A 13,636-nucleotide genomic window follows, 5' to 3' on the forward strand; every position below is an offset into this window, starting at 1 on the left:
GTCCGGCTGCCTCGGCCTTCTCTTGTCAACGTTGGTGCCGTTTCCCTGACCCTATGTGGTGCCTTCCTAGCGGGTGTAGCGAGGGGCTGCGCCACATAAAATGTCACAGCCTTCGGTTTCTAGCTGAGGGTAGTTCCCCGCCTCCACTAGTTTCGGTGACCGGTCTCCCCCTTTGGCCTGACCCCCCTACTCAAGTAGCGACGGGCGTGCGGTGGCGACTGGCCGGTCCGCACCCCTGGGGTCCCTTCACTCCTCTTCCTGGAGCCTCCTTCTTCTCCTTCAGGCTCGGGCCTCCTGACAGGGCCTGCCTGCAGAGCAGAGCCCATGCAGAGGCTCTGCTCCCTGTCTTCTCCTCTCACTCTGAGCCCTGATCTAAGATGGCTCCTCCCTTTTATATCTCTCTCTCCTGTGCACCCAGGAACTACTCTCCCTACCCATGCACTACAGGGTTCCCCCTTCCTAGGTGTTCCCTCCCCCCCCACTCCAGCCAGGGACAGGGACTGTCGTGCTCTACTTGGAGCATATCGGTCGCCCTGCCCCCCGGAAATGTGGTGTAATGCATGCAGGTGTCAGGGTCCTGATCCACACTCCATCCTTACCTGGAAGTGAGATATCGCACATCTGGTTGAGATGCAATACCTCTGTAGCAGCCGAACCCTCGGGGCGCTACACTAGCGTTTTGTCAGAGCTGGTTTTTAGTGCCGCTGGGGGTATTAGAACTGAGGTGCATCCGCCTGTCAACTAAACATGCTGACAGGCTGACTCTTATCAAAATGAACAAGGGCTGGATGGGGCCAGACTTCTCAACACCACCGAATGATAGCAGCGGAACATAAAAATTGGAAATTACCAGTATAGGAGACCCACTCCTTAATAATAAAAGTAGAAAAAAAAGAAGTCAGCTCACCCTGTCTGAGACCATATGCATGGATCCATGGAGTCATGTAGAGGAAGGATCAGCAGAAGAGGAAAATCCAGCAAGGTGATCTCCAATACAAAAACATATTTATTAATTCATTTAAAATACTTCATATCGCCAAATAGATGCGGTTTTAGGTCACAACCATCTCAAGCATGGGAGAACGATTCGGTAGCAGATGCGTTTCGGAAATTAATCCTTAGTCATTGCATAGCCGCCTGGCAGCATTTTATGTCATATCCTCTCGAGGCACATGACTTGCCTCCTCCAATGAAATAACTTTTAAAAAAACATATCCATGCAAGTATTAAAAAATAACATACAGAACATAATGTCACGCTGTCTCGGCGTTCAGGAGGTCTGGAGCCTATGCTGACCCTAAACTGAGGCCCTGCCTAATCCTTCTACCTGGAGGTACTGTTGATGGTACAGAGGTCCAGGCCGCCAGCGTAAACCTACCTCCTGGAAATCCCTGAACCTCAGTAATCTAGTCCTGAGAAGGACCCCGATCACAACAATTGGGGACAGGACAGTATATGCCAAACACAGTACAAGACGAACGAGACAGTACAAGGGGCAAACCAAAAACCACCTCGCATACAAAAACTTACTCCACTACAACAGAGGGAACACCAACGGGTAAGGAGATAAAGGATAAAGCGAGGAAGGGAAAAAACCACACCGAGTACACTTCGCTCCTAACTCCACAATACCACGCATCGCTCTGATAGTCTGCATGAAAAGCTTTCACCGACAACTACCCTATCAGACCGGCAGGTATTTGAAGGAGTCCCAATACTGCAGAATTAACTGCAGCTGGGCGAGGCTGGGCCTCGTCTAGCACAGAGAGAGAGAATTAACTCCCTCCCTGCCGAAAAACACCAAGCAGCAAAAACTCAGCTGCGAGAAGTCAGGCTGTGTAATCGCGACGATCTTCGTGGCGACACACACGTGACAGTACCCCCCCTTCTACGAGGGGCCTCCGGACCCTCAGGGCCAGGTTTATCTGGGTGAGTCATGTGGAAGGCCCGAATTAATCGGTCTGCATTAATATCCGACGCAGGAACCCACATCCTCTCCTCAGGACCATACCCCTTCCAATGAACCAGGTACTGAAGGGACTGGCGATTAAAACGTGAATCGATGACTTTCGATACCTGAAACTCCAAGTTACCATTGACCACCACAGGAGGAGGAGGTAAAGGTGATGGTATCACCGGCGCCACATACCTCTTAAGCAAAGATCTGTAGAACACGTTGTGAATTTTAAAAGTAGGGGGGAGGTCAAGACGAAATGCCACCGGATTAATTATAGAGCAGATCCTATACGGCCCGATGAACCTGGGACCCAGTTTCCAGGAGGGAACCTTAAGTTTTATATTCTTAGTAGACAACCATACCCGATCGTTCACACTTAGACACTCTCCTCCTATCAGCCATACGTTTGTATCGGTTCCCCATAGTACTCAGATTATTCAGCACCCCTTTCCATATCGAAGCGAGTGATGACGAAAATCGTTCCTCCTCAGGAACCCCCGAAGAGCCCCCCCTACTGAAAGTACAAAACTGGGGGTGAAAACCATATGCCCCAAAAAACGGGGACTTACCAGTGGACTCGCTCCGCCTATTATTAAGAGCAAACTCCACCAGAGGTAAGAAAGAAGCCCAGTCCTCCTGGTTCTCTGACACAAAACACCGGAGATATGTCTCCAAACTCTGGTTCAGACGTTCCGTCTGACCATTGGTCTGAGGATGAAAAGCCGAAGAAAGCGATAAATGTATCCCCCGCGGTGTACAAAATGTCTTCCAGAATTTGGACACAAACTGAGACCCCCGATCAGACACCACATCAGAGGGTACCCCGTGAAGCCTTACAATCTCCCCAATGAACACCTGCGCAAGAGTTTTAGCATTTGGAAGAGCAGGAAGAGCGATAAAATGTGCCATCTTGCTGAACCTGTCCACTACAACGAGTATGACCGTTTTACCCGAAGACAGCGGGAGGTACGTAATAAAGTCCATAGACAGATGAGTCCAAGGACGCTCCGGGATCTTCAAAGGTAAGAGAGCCCCAGACGGACAGGTACGTGGGGTCTTAGAGCGCGCACAAACCCCACAGGACGCAACAAAAGTTCCCACCTCCCTATGTAAATTAGGCCACCAAAACCGACGCGAAAGGAGATCCACAGTTGCTTTACTCCCTGGGTGTCCTGCCAAAGCTGCGTTATGGTGTGCCTCGATCACCTTTTGTCGCAACTGATCTGGAACAAACAGTCTCCCAGGAGGTCCAACAGGGGCGTCCCCCTGAGCCTCCAATACTTCCTCCTCAAGCTCAGAGCATACTGCCAACACCACCACCCCCTCCTGAAGGATAGGAACCGGGTCATCCGTATTCCCGGCCCCAGGGAAACTACGAGATAAGGCATCCGCCTTTACATTTTTTGATCCAGGACGATATGTGACGACAAAAGTAAACCTGGTAAAAAACAATGACCACCTAGCTTGTCTGGGATTCAGACGTTTTGCGGACTCCAGATATAGCAGGTTCTTGTGATCGGTGATGACGGTGACCGGATGGATTGCCCCCTCCAAAAAATGGCGCCACTCCTCAAAAGCTAACTTAATGGCCAAGAGTTCCCTATTGCCGACATCGCAATTCCTCTCAGCGGACGACAATTTTTTAGAGAAAAAAGCGCACGGACGCCATTTACCAGGAGACGAACCTTGTGATAAAACTGCTCCCACCCCTACCTCAGAAGCGTCTACCTCTACAATGAATGGCTGTGACGCATCAGGTTGAATGAGTATGGGTGCCAAGGCAAAACATTTTTTCAAGGAGGAGAAAGCTTGACAAGCCTTGTCAGACCACCTAGAAAAATCCGTCCCTTTTTTTGTCTTGTCTGTGAGAGGTTTAACCATGGACGAGAAATTACGAATGAATTTCCGGTAATAATTAGCAAACCCCAGGAAACGTTGTAGTGCCTTAAGATTCTCTGGCAGATCCCACTCAAGAACTGCCCGCACTTTCCCAGGGTCCATACGAAAACCAGACGCTGACACCAGGAAGCCTAGAAACTGGAGTTCCTGTACGACGAACACACACTTTTCCCACTTGGCGTACAGTTTATTATCCCGCAAGATCTGTAACACCTGCCTAACATGCTCCTGGTGAGACACAAGATCAGGCGAGTAAATTAAGATGTCATCCAGATATATAACAACAAACTGACCCACCAGGCGGCGAAAAATGTCATTAACAAAGTGTTGGAACACCGCCGGGGCATTAGTCAGACCAAATGGCATGACAAGGTTCTCATAATGTCCCTCCGGAGTGTTAAATGCCGTCTTCCACTCATCCCCCTCCTTCATCCTAATCAGATTGTACGCCCCCCTGAGATCCAATTTAGAGAACCATTTGGCGCCCACGATCTGATTGAAGAGATAGGGGATAAGTGGGAGCGGATACGGATCTCGGACCGTAATCCGATTAAGTTCACGGAAATCCAGGCAAGGGCGTAGGCCTCCATCTTTCTTCTTCACAAAGAAGAACCCCGCGGCCACCGGGGAAGATGAAGGTCTAATATGCCCCTTAGCCAGACTCTCTGAAATATAATCCTTCATGGCCTGCCTCTCAGGACCAGATAAGTTATACAACCTAGATTTAGGTAACTTGGCCCCAGGAAGCAGTTTTACCGAACAGTCATGCACGCGATGAGGAGGTAGTTCCTGACACCCTTTCTCCGTGAACACATCCTCAAAGTCCGCCAGGAATGGGGGTAAGACCCTAGGAGCGACCGCACCGATGACCGTATTCATGCAGTTTTTTTTACAGAATTCACTCCATTGGCTTATCTCTCTGGATTGCCAATTAATAACCGGGTTATGCTTAGTTAACCAAGGAAGGCCCAACACAATAGGAGTGGGAAGACCCTCCAACACGTAACAAGACAACAGTTCTTTATGTATCGCCCCCACTTGAAGATTTATGTTATGCACCGCTTGCGAAAAACTTCCCTGACCGAGAGGCCTGGCGTCGATCGAGAATATGGGGATGGGTTTAGCCAACACACTCAATCGCATACCTTGAACCCGGGCAAACCGAGCGTCCACCAGATTAGCCCCGGCCCCACTATCCAGAAGAACAGATAACCTCTCAGTTCTCGTACCCACCACCACCTCCGCCGGTACAAGAAACTGAGACGAACCTAGGGACGAAATACCTACTCCCAGATTGCCGTCCACCACACAACCTGGGATCAATAGTTTTCCGACGACTCTTCGCTCTGCAAAGGACGGGATGGACACCCCCCAATAAAATGTCCCTTTCTCCCGCAGAAGAAACACCTTCCTGTCTTGTGACGTACCGCCGGTCCCCTCCCCCGAAAAGATGTCCCTCCTAACTGCATAGGCTCCTCTTGACTGACCAGGGGAACCTCCATATAAGGGGCCCTTGTAGAAGGTGGAGTCATCACAGGGGGCGGAGTTATCCCGCACCTTTCCCGAAGCCGTCTGTCCATGCGAATAGCAAGGGCCATAGCGGCTTCCAGCGACGCGGGAGAGTCATACAGTGCCAACACATCCTTTAATTTGTCAGATAACCCTTGACAAAACTGGCTCCTAAGAGCCAGGTCATTCCACTGGGTGTCCGTGGCCCACCTACGGAACTCCGAACAGAATTCCTCCGCTGGACGATCTCCCTGCTGGATCCTACATAACTTAGATTCAGCAAGGGAGATCCGATCCGGGTCATCATATACGAGACCCAGAGCAGAGAAAAACCCATCCACTGACCGGAGAACCGGAGAGCTCGGGGGAAGAGAGAACGCCCAAGATTGAGGGTCCCCTTGTAGGAGCGAGATGACTATTCCCACCCTTTGTTCTTCACTCCCCGATGACCGAGGCCGCAGCCGAAAGTACAACTTACATGCCTCCTGGAAAACAAAAAACTTGTCCCGCCCCCCCGTGAACCTGTCAGGGAGAGCTACTTTGGGTTCTGGTCCGGCTTGCTCCAGGGGAAACAAAACCTTGGACTTAACTGCCGCCAGCTCCAAGGACAAACTCTGCAACTGCCGAGCTAGATTGGCTACTGGATCCATGGTGGCTGAAGAGAATCTTTTGTGGGTCGGTGAAAATGTCACGCTGTCTCAGCGTTCAGGAGGTCTGGAGCCTATGCTGACCCTAAACTGAGGCCCTGCCTAATCCCTCTACCTGGAGGTACTGTTGATGGTACAGAGGTCCAGGCCGCCAGCGTAAACCTACCTCCTGGAAATCCCTGAACCTCAGTAATCTAGTCCTGAGAAGGACCCCGATCACAACAATTGGGGACAGGACAGTATATGCCAAACACAGTACAAGACGAACGAGACAGTACAAGGGGCAAACCAAAAACCACCTCGCATACAAAAACTTACTCCACTACAACAGAGGGAACACCAACGGGTAAGGAGATAAAGGATAAAGCGAGGAAGGGAAAAAACCACACAGAGTACACTTCGCTCCTAGCTCCACAATACCACACATCGCTCTGATAGTCTGCATGAAAAGCTTTCACCGACAACCACCCTATCAGACCGGCAGGTATTTGAAGGAGTCCCAATACTGCAGAATTAACTGCAGCTGGGCGAGGCTGGGCCTCGTCTAGCACAGAGAGAGCGAATTAACTCCCTCCCTGCCGAAAAACACCAAGCAGCAAAAACTCAGCTGCGAGAAGTCAGGCTGTGTAATCGCGACGATCTTCGTGGCGACACACCCGTGACACATAATGAAAAACAATATAATCAATCATAGTAGTAAATCATGTCCTGTCTTAAATTCATTCCCTTTGGAGATCTTGTATCCAGTTCATAGATCCACCAGGACTCTCTATTAAGGAGTTTTCTCCGATAATCCCCTCACCTGTGTGGTTTCCTAACCATTTCAATACCTATTATCTCACAGCTGGAAGTATTTCCTCCGTGTTCCACACTGAAATGTCTGGATGCTGCTGAGCATTTAGTTGTCATTTTATTATTGGCATCCGCTAGATGTCGTCTTATTCGGGTTTTTAATGAATTGGTGGTACATCCTACGTATTGAATATTGCATATATTACATGTAAGAAGATATATAATGTAGCGCCGGCGTCCCTGCCCTCTGCTAGGCAGGGACGCTGTTCCCCTCACCTCTCTGCACCGTGCCCGGCGTCCTCCTCCCGCTCTGCTGGCAGCGCGCGCTCCTTCCCGGCCACTGTGCTTAGGGCGCGCGCGCGCGCTCTCCCTCCCTCTTAAAGGGGCCGCGCGCGCCGTCCTAAGGAGTCCCCGGCCAATGGCCGGAGGACTTCACCATATATAAGGCACCTCCTCCAAAATGGAGGTGCCCGAGCAATGTTGTTGCACTGTTCACTACTCTGCTTCAGCCCTCAGGTCCCGTTGCCAGTTACCTGCCAGATACCTGCCAGATTCCTGCCAGCTTGCTGTCTTATTCCTGCCTGATTATCTGCTACCTGCCTGCTAGTCTGAGGTCCGACGGTCTGCCTTACTACTCCTGTCAGTCTGTCTAAGGACCAGCCTGTCCGCTCACCTGGGAGCGCACTTCAGCCACCTGCCTGCTTGCCTGAGGTCCGACGGTCTGCCTTCCAACTCCTGTCAGTCTGTCTATGGACCAGCTTGCCTGCTCACCTGGGAGAACACATCTGCTACCTGCCTGCTAGCCTACCTGGAGGCTCCGCCGTCACGTGCTGTGACCACCTGCCTGTCCAGTGACTCCTGCCCGCTCACCTGGGAGCGCTCATCTGCTGCCTGTCTGCTAGCCTACCTGGAGGCTCTGCCGTCACGTGCTGTGACCACCCGCCTGTCCAGAGACTTCTGCCCGCTCACCTGGGAGCGCTCATCTGCCGCCTGTCTGTTGGTCTTCCTGGAGGCTCCGCCGTCACATGCTGTGACCACCCGTTCATCCAGAGACTCTCGCCTGCTCACCTGGGAGCTCACGTCTATCATCTGCCGCCACAGGTCGTACCAACCCTTTACCCAGAGACTGCCCCGGTCACTTGCCGTGACCATCTGCCCGTTCATCCAGAGACTGCCCCGGTCACTTGCCGTGACCTTCTGCCCGTTCATTCAGAGACTGCCCCGGTCACTTGCCGTGACCATCTGCCTGTTCATTCAGAGACTGCCCCGGTCACTTGCCGTGACCATCTGCCCGTTCATCCAGAGACTGCCCCGGTCACTTGCCGTGACCTCCAGCCCGTTCACTCAGAGACTGTCCCGGTCACCTGCTGTGACTTCCTGCCCGTCTTCCCTGGTCGCCACCCGCTCCCTTACAAGGACCGCCCCCTTGTATAGTAGCTCAGAGGTTCCGCCTCCCAGACCCATTACATATAACATATGTGGTATTACAATTTATATAGTTTTTAATATTATATATTTTATGTGTACTTAAGGAGGAAAAGGTTTTAGTATTTTTTATGTGTCCACAGCATAGGCAAATATTGTGGCCACATTTATAACAACCGTTGGTAGGTAGCCATGTTTCCCTATTCATCTTTGATTCATTTAAATATAGACTTGGGGAAAGAAGGGTTCCCAGTGTTGGAGCTTTTTTTGCAGTAAATCTTATTCCATGGCTTAATATTTCCCGTACTCTGTTATCCTGATCGAGCATCGGTAGCTAAGTATTTATAATGTTCTTTATTTGTTGGAATTGGGGGCTATAATTAGTAACAAATGTTAATTGTTTATTATTAGTTTTCTTATATTTATTTATATTTTTCATAATTTCCGTTCTTGGAATATTATTAACTATATTATTTGCTCTTTGAAGCATCCATTTAGGATGTTTACATGCTCCTAATCTATCTATCACTTTATTTGCTTCTTCCTTGTATTTGTTCCATAATGTGGTATTCCTTTTTGTACGGATAAGCTCACCCACCGGTATATTTTTTATCACCTGTTTAGAGACACAGGCGGTTGCCCATAAGGTGGAATTAACTGCCATATTTTTTCTATATGGTGATACTGAAATATAAGAGTGATCATTATTATCTAGAGTAATATCCAAAAAATCGATAGTATGAGTTTCAATCTTATATGTGAATTTCAAATTATTATGATTAATATATTTTATAAACTCCAATGCCGATTTCTCCGTGCCCCTCCACACTAGCAGCAGATCGTCCAAATATCGACCGTACCATCCAATGTTAGAGGAGAACGGGTTAGACTCAGAGAAAATAAACAATTCTTCCCAATAAAACATATACAGATTGCCTTTAGAGGGGGAGAAGGATGAGCCCATCGGGGCTCCCTGTTTCTGAATATAATATGCATCATTAAATGAGAAATAATTATTCTCCAACAGGAAATCAATCGCCATGATTAAAAATTCTCCTCATAATTACTGTACTTTCGTAGATATTCTGTGAGTATATAAGTAACTTCCCTGTGTACTAAGCTTGGGTACAGGCTAACTACATCACAATTTAACCAAATGGAATTTTTTATCCAATGAAGAGATGACATGTTTCGTACCTTTTACATAGTTGGGCAATGTCCTTATCAAAGGTTGAAGGTACAAGTAAATCCAAGAGCTCAATTGTTCTCCCAGACTCCCAATTCCCGCAACTATCGGCGTTAGTGGAGGGGGAAATATGTTTTTATGTGTTTTTGGAAATGAGTGACAGATAGGTGTCACCGGATTTTTAACCCCTTTAAAGCCCTTGACGTACTAATACGCGTCAGTGCCCTGGGCTTTAAGAGCTTGACCCGTATTAGTATGTCATGGCGATCGCGCACGCACACAGGCTGTGCGGGTGCGATCGCTGCTGGGTGTCAGCTGATTGTCACAGCTGACACCCGGTCCTATGTGCAGGGAGCATTGCAGTGGTTAAGGGGAGGTGATTGGTATACTCACCTCCTCTTCCGGCCTCCAGCGCTGTCTGCCGCGGCTTCCCGGATGTTGCCATGACGACCCGATGTCGTTATGACAACATCCGGGTCACTAGACAGCAGGAAGACCAAACTATCTTCTCACTGTGCATCGCTGACAGCCTGCATAGCACAGGGATGGTGCTCCATCCCTATGCTATGCAGGCGATCAGAATAAAAAAAGTGAAAGTCCCATAGTGGGACAAAGTATACAAATAAAAAAACTGTCAGAAAGTGAAAAAAAAAAAAAAAAATGTAAAAATATTTAAAAAAATAATAAAATAAAATAATCCACCAAAAATAAAAATATAATGTACCCATCAATAAATATTATTATGAAAAAAAAAAAATAAATAAAAGTACACATATTTGGTATCGCTGCGTCCGGAACGACCTGACCTATAAAACTGTCCCACTAGTTAACCCCTTCAGTGAACACGGTAAAAAAAACAAAAAACAGCAAAAAAAAAACAAAGCAAAAAACAATGCTTTATCATCATACCGCCAAACAAAAAATGGAATAACACGCGATCAAAAAGACAAATATAAAAAAAGATGGTACCGCTGAAAACATCATCTTGTCCCACAAAAAACAAGCCGCCATACAGCTCCATCATCCGAAAAATCGAAAAGTTATAGCTCTCAGAATAAAGCGATGCAAAAAATATTTTTTTCTATAAAATAACTTTTATTGTGTAAAAGCGCCAAAACATAGAAAAACGATATAAATGTGGTACCGCTGTAAACGTACTGACCCAAAGAATAAAGCTACCTTATCAATTTTACCACACGCGGAGTAGAAATAAAAAAAATGAATAAAAAACAATTCCTGAATTGTTGGTTTTTGTTTATTCTGCCTCCCAAAAGCTGGAATAGAAAGCGATCAAAAAATGTCACATGCCTGAAAATGGCACCAATAAAAACGTCAACTCATCCCGCAAAAAACAAGCCGTCACATGACTCTGTCGGCCAAAATATGGAAAAATTATATCTCTCAAAATATGGCGATGCAAAAACTAGATTTTACAAAATATGTGTCTTTTAGTGTGTGACAGCTGTCAATCATAAAAACCCGATATGATTCTGGTATCTCTGTAGTCACACCGACCCGAAGAATAAGGTCATCTAATCACTTATACCGCACTAGAAACGGCGTAAAAAATAAACGCTAGGACTGGGGTTAGGGTTAGGGTTGTACTAATGTTAGGATTGGTGTTAGGGTTGGGCTATGGTAGGGTTAGGGTTGTTTTTTTTTTTCAAAGTAAAAAAAAAAAAAAAAAAAGATGACGATATGGCGTCTAGCGTTGAACGCAAGTACTCGCTACTTGACTTTGCATCGGGTGCTCGGGTATGCATTGAGTATCGCGGGTGCTCAAGTCTCCACCCCATATGCTTCACGGCCAAAAAAACCTTGCGGGGATTGCCTACCATGCACGAGCGATCCCCGCATGTTTTTTTTGGGGTGTGTAATAACCGTGAAACATGCGGGCGGGGGCTCGAGCATTTCACTTGAGCACCCGTGACACATGGTGCACACCTGAGTACCCGATGCAAACTCAAGTAGAGGGCACTTGCGCTCAAGACTAATGACAACTTATTCAATATGATGACCTAATGTTATCAAATTCTGTGTCGTGCCTCTGGGTTCAAAATGTTAACTATACCCCTTGATAAAATCCTTGAGGGGTGTAGTTTCCAAAATGGGGTCACTTGTGGGGGGTTTCCACTATTTAGGCACATCAGGGGCTCTCCAAACGCGACATGACGTCCGCTCTCGATTCCAGCCGATTTTGCGTTCAAAAAGTCACACAGTGCTCCTTCCCTTCTGAACTCTGCCGTGCGCCCAAACACTGTATTTTCCCCACATATGGGGTATTGGCGTACTCAGTAGAAATTGCACAAAAGTTTTTGGGGTCAATTTTCTCTTCTTAACCTTGTGAAAATAAAAAAATTGGGGCTAAAACATCATTTTTGTGGAAAAATTTGATTTTTTTATTTTCACGGCTCCATGTTATAAACTTCTGTAAAGGACTTGGGGGTTCAAGGTGCTCACCACACATCTAGATAAGTTCCCTGAGGGGGGGTTTCCACTTTTTAGGCACATCAGGGGCTCCCCAAATGCAACATGGCGTCCGCTAATTATTCAAGCAAATTTTACATTTAAAAAGTCAAATGGCGCTCCTTCCCTTCCGAACCCTGCCGTGCGCCCAAACAGTGGTTTTCCCCCACATATGGGGTATCTGCTTACTCAGGAGAAATTTCACAACAAATTGCATGGTGCAATTTCTCCTGTTACCCTTATGAAAATGCAAAAGTGGGGGCTGAAAAACATTTTTGTGGGAAAAATGTGAAAATTTTATTTTTACGGCTCAATATTATAAACTTCTGTGAAGCACCTGGGGGTTCAAATGTGCTCACCACACATCTAGATAAGTTCCCTGAGGGGTCTAGTTTCCAAAATGGTGTCACTTGTGGGGGGTTTCCACTGTTTAGGCACATCAGGGGCTCCCCAAATGCAACATGGCGTCCACTAATTATTCAAGCAAATTTTACATTCAAAAAGTCAAATGGCACTCCTTCCCTTCTGAACCCTGCCGTGCCGCCAAACAGTGTTTTTTCCACACATATGGGGTATCTGTGTGCCCAGGGGAAATTGCACAACAAATTTTGGGGTCCATTTTTCCTGTTACCCCTGCGAAAAAAAAAAAAAAATTGGGTCTAAAGTAACATTTTTGTGAAAAAAGTTAAATGTTAATTTTTTTCTTCCATATTCCAAAAATTCCTGTGAAGCACCTGAAGGGTTTATAAAGTTCTTGAATGTGGTTTTGAGCACCTTGAGGGGTGCAGTTTTTAGAATGGTGTCACTTTGGGTATTTTCTGTCATAAAGACCCCTCAAAGTGACTTTAAATATGATGTGGTCCCTAAAAAATGGTTTTGTAAACTTTGTTGGAAAAATGAGAAATCGCTGGTCAACTTTTAACCCTTATAGCTCCCTAACATAAAAAATGTTGGTTCCAAAATTGTGCTGATGTAAAGTAAACATGTGGGAAATGTTATTTATTAACTATTTTGTGTGACATATCTCTCTGATTTAAGGGCATAAAAATTCAAATTTTGAAAATTGCAAAATTTTCAACATTTTCGCCAAATTTCCATTTTTTTCACAAATAAACGCAAGTGATATCGAAGAAATTTTACCACAATCATGAAGTACAATATGTCACGAAAAACAATCTCAGAATCAGGGGGATCCGTTGAAGCGTTCCAGAGTAATTACCTCATAAAGTGACAGTGGTCATTAACGTGCAAACCACCTTGGGTTGTAAAGGGGTTAATTAACAGATCTTCTGATAATTTTTTATTTATAGCTCCCATCTGTAGTCCTTTTTCCAAAAGTTTTTCCAATTTCAAAGATATTTTAATAGTAGGATTATAGTCCAATTTTCTATAGATCGTTTGATCTTCCAACATCTGAAAGTTCAATCGTTCATATAGTCCCGCGTTCATCAGAATGATAGCCCCTCCTTTATCTGCCTGGCGAATTAGTAGGTCTTGATTATTTTTTAGTTCTTTAATAGCTTCCTTCTCCTTTCTAGTAGTATTGGTAAATTTTTGTTGTACTGTTAGTGAGTTCTTTAAATTGTGAAGTTCTTTTTCTACTGTTCCAAGATTGGATTGGGTAGAAATATGGCTTTTTTACATTAAAGAGATAATTAAAATTAATTGTGTCATCTCTCTGTTCACTTCTCAGTGAGTTTAAATTATATATAGCAGTCAGTTCTGTAAAATTCTCTATATCAGTAATTATCGGGA

At 46.3% G+C, this 13,636-nt stretch overlaps 1 long non-coding RNA gene across 3 annotated transcripts in view; it reads right to left on the reverse strand.

The window, feature by feature from the left end:
- The window catches only part of LOC141162151 (uncharacterized), a 305,553-nt gene that overhangs the window by 217,733 nt on the left and 74,184 nt on the right, over positions 1 to 13,636 (reverse strand). The window contains exon 3 of one of the 3 annotated variants that reach the window (XR_012250742.1): positions 908 to 987. The exons of the other annotated variants lie outside the window; for them this stretch is intronic. This is a non-coding gene — a long non-coding RNA (uncharacterized lncRNA). The remainder of the gene's footprint in view (positions 1 to 907; positions 988 to 13,636) is intronic. 3 annotated transcript variants of the gene reach the window in all.

Source organism: Phyllobates terribilis, unplaced genomic scaffold (assembly GCF_046119375.1).
Source record: "Phyllobates terribilis strain yellow unplaced genomic scaffold, ASM4611937v1 Scaffold_9__5_contigs__length_417890890, whole genome shotgun sequence".
In the NCBI taxonomy this organism is placed as follows: Eukaryota; Metazoa; Chordata; class Amphibia; order Anura; family Dendrobatidae; genus Phyllobates; species Phyllobates terribilis.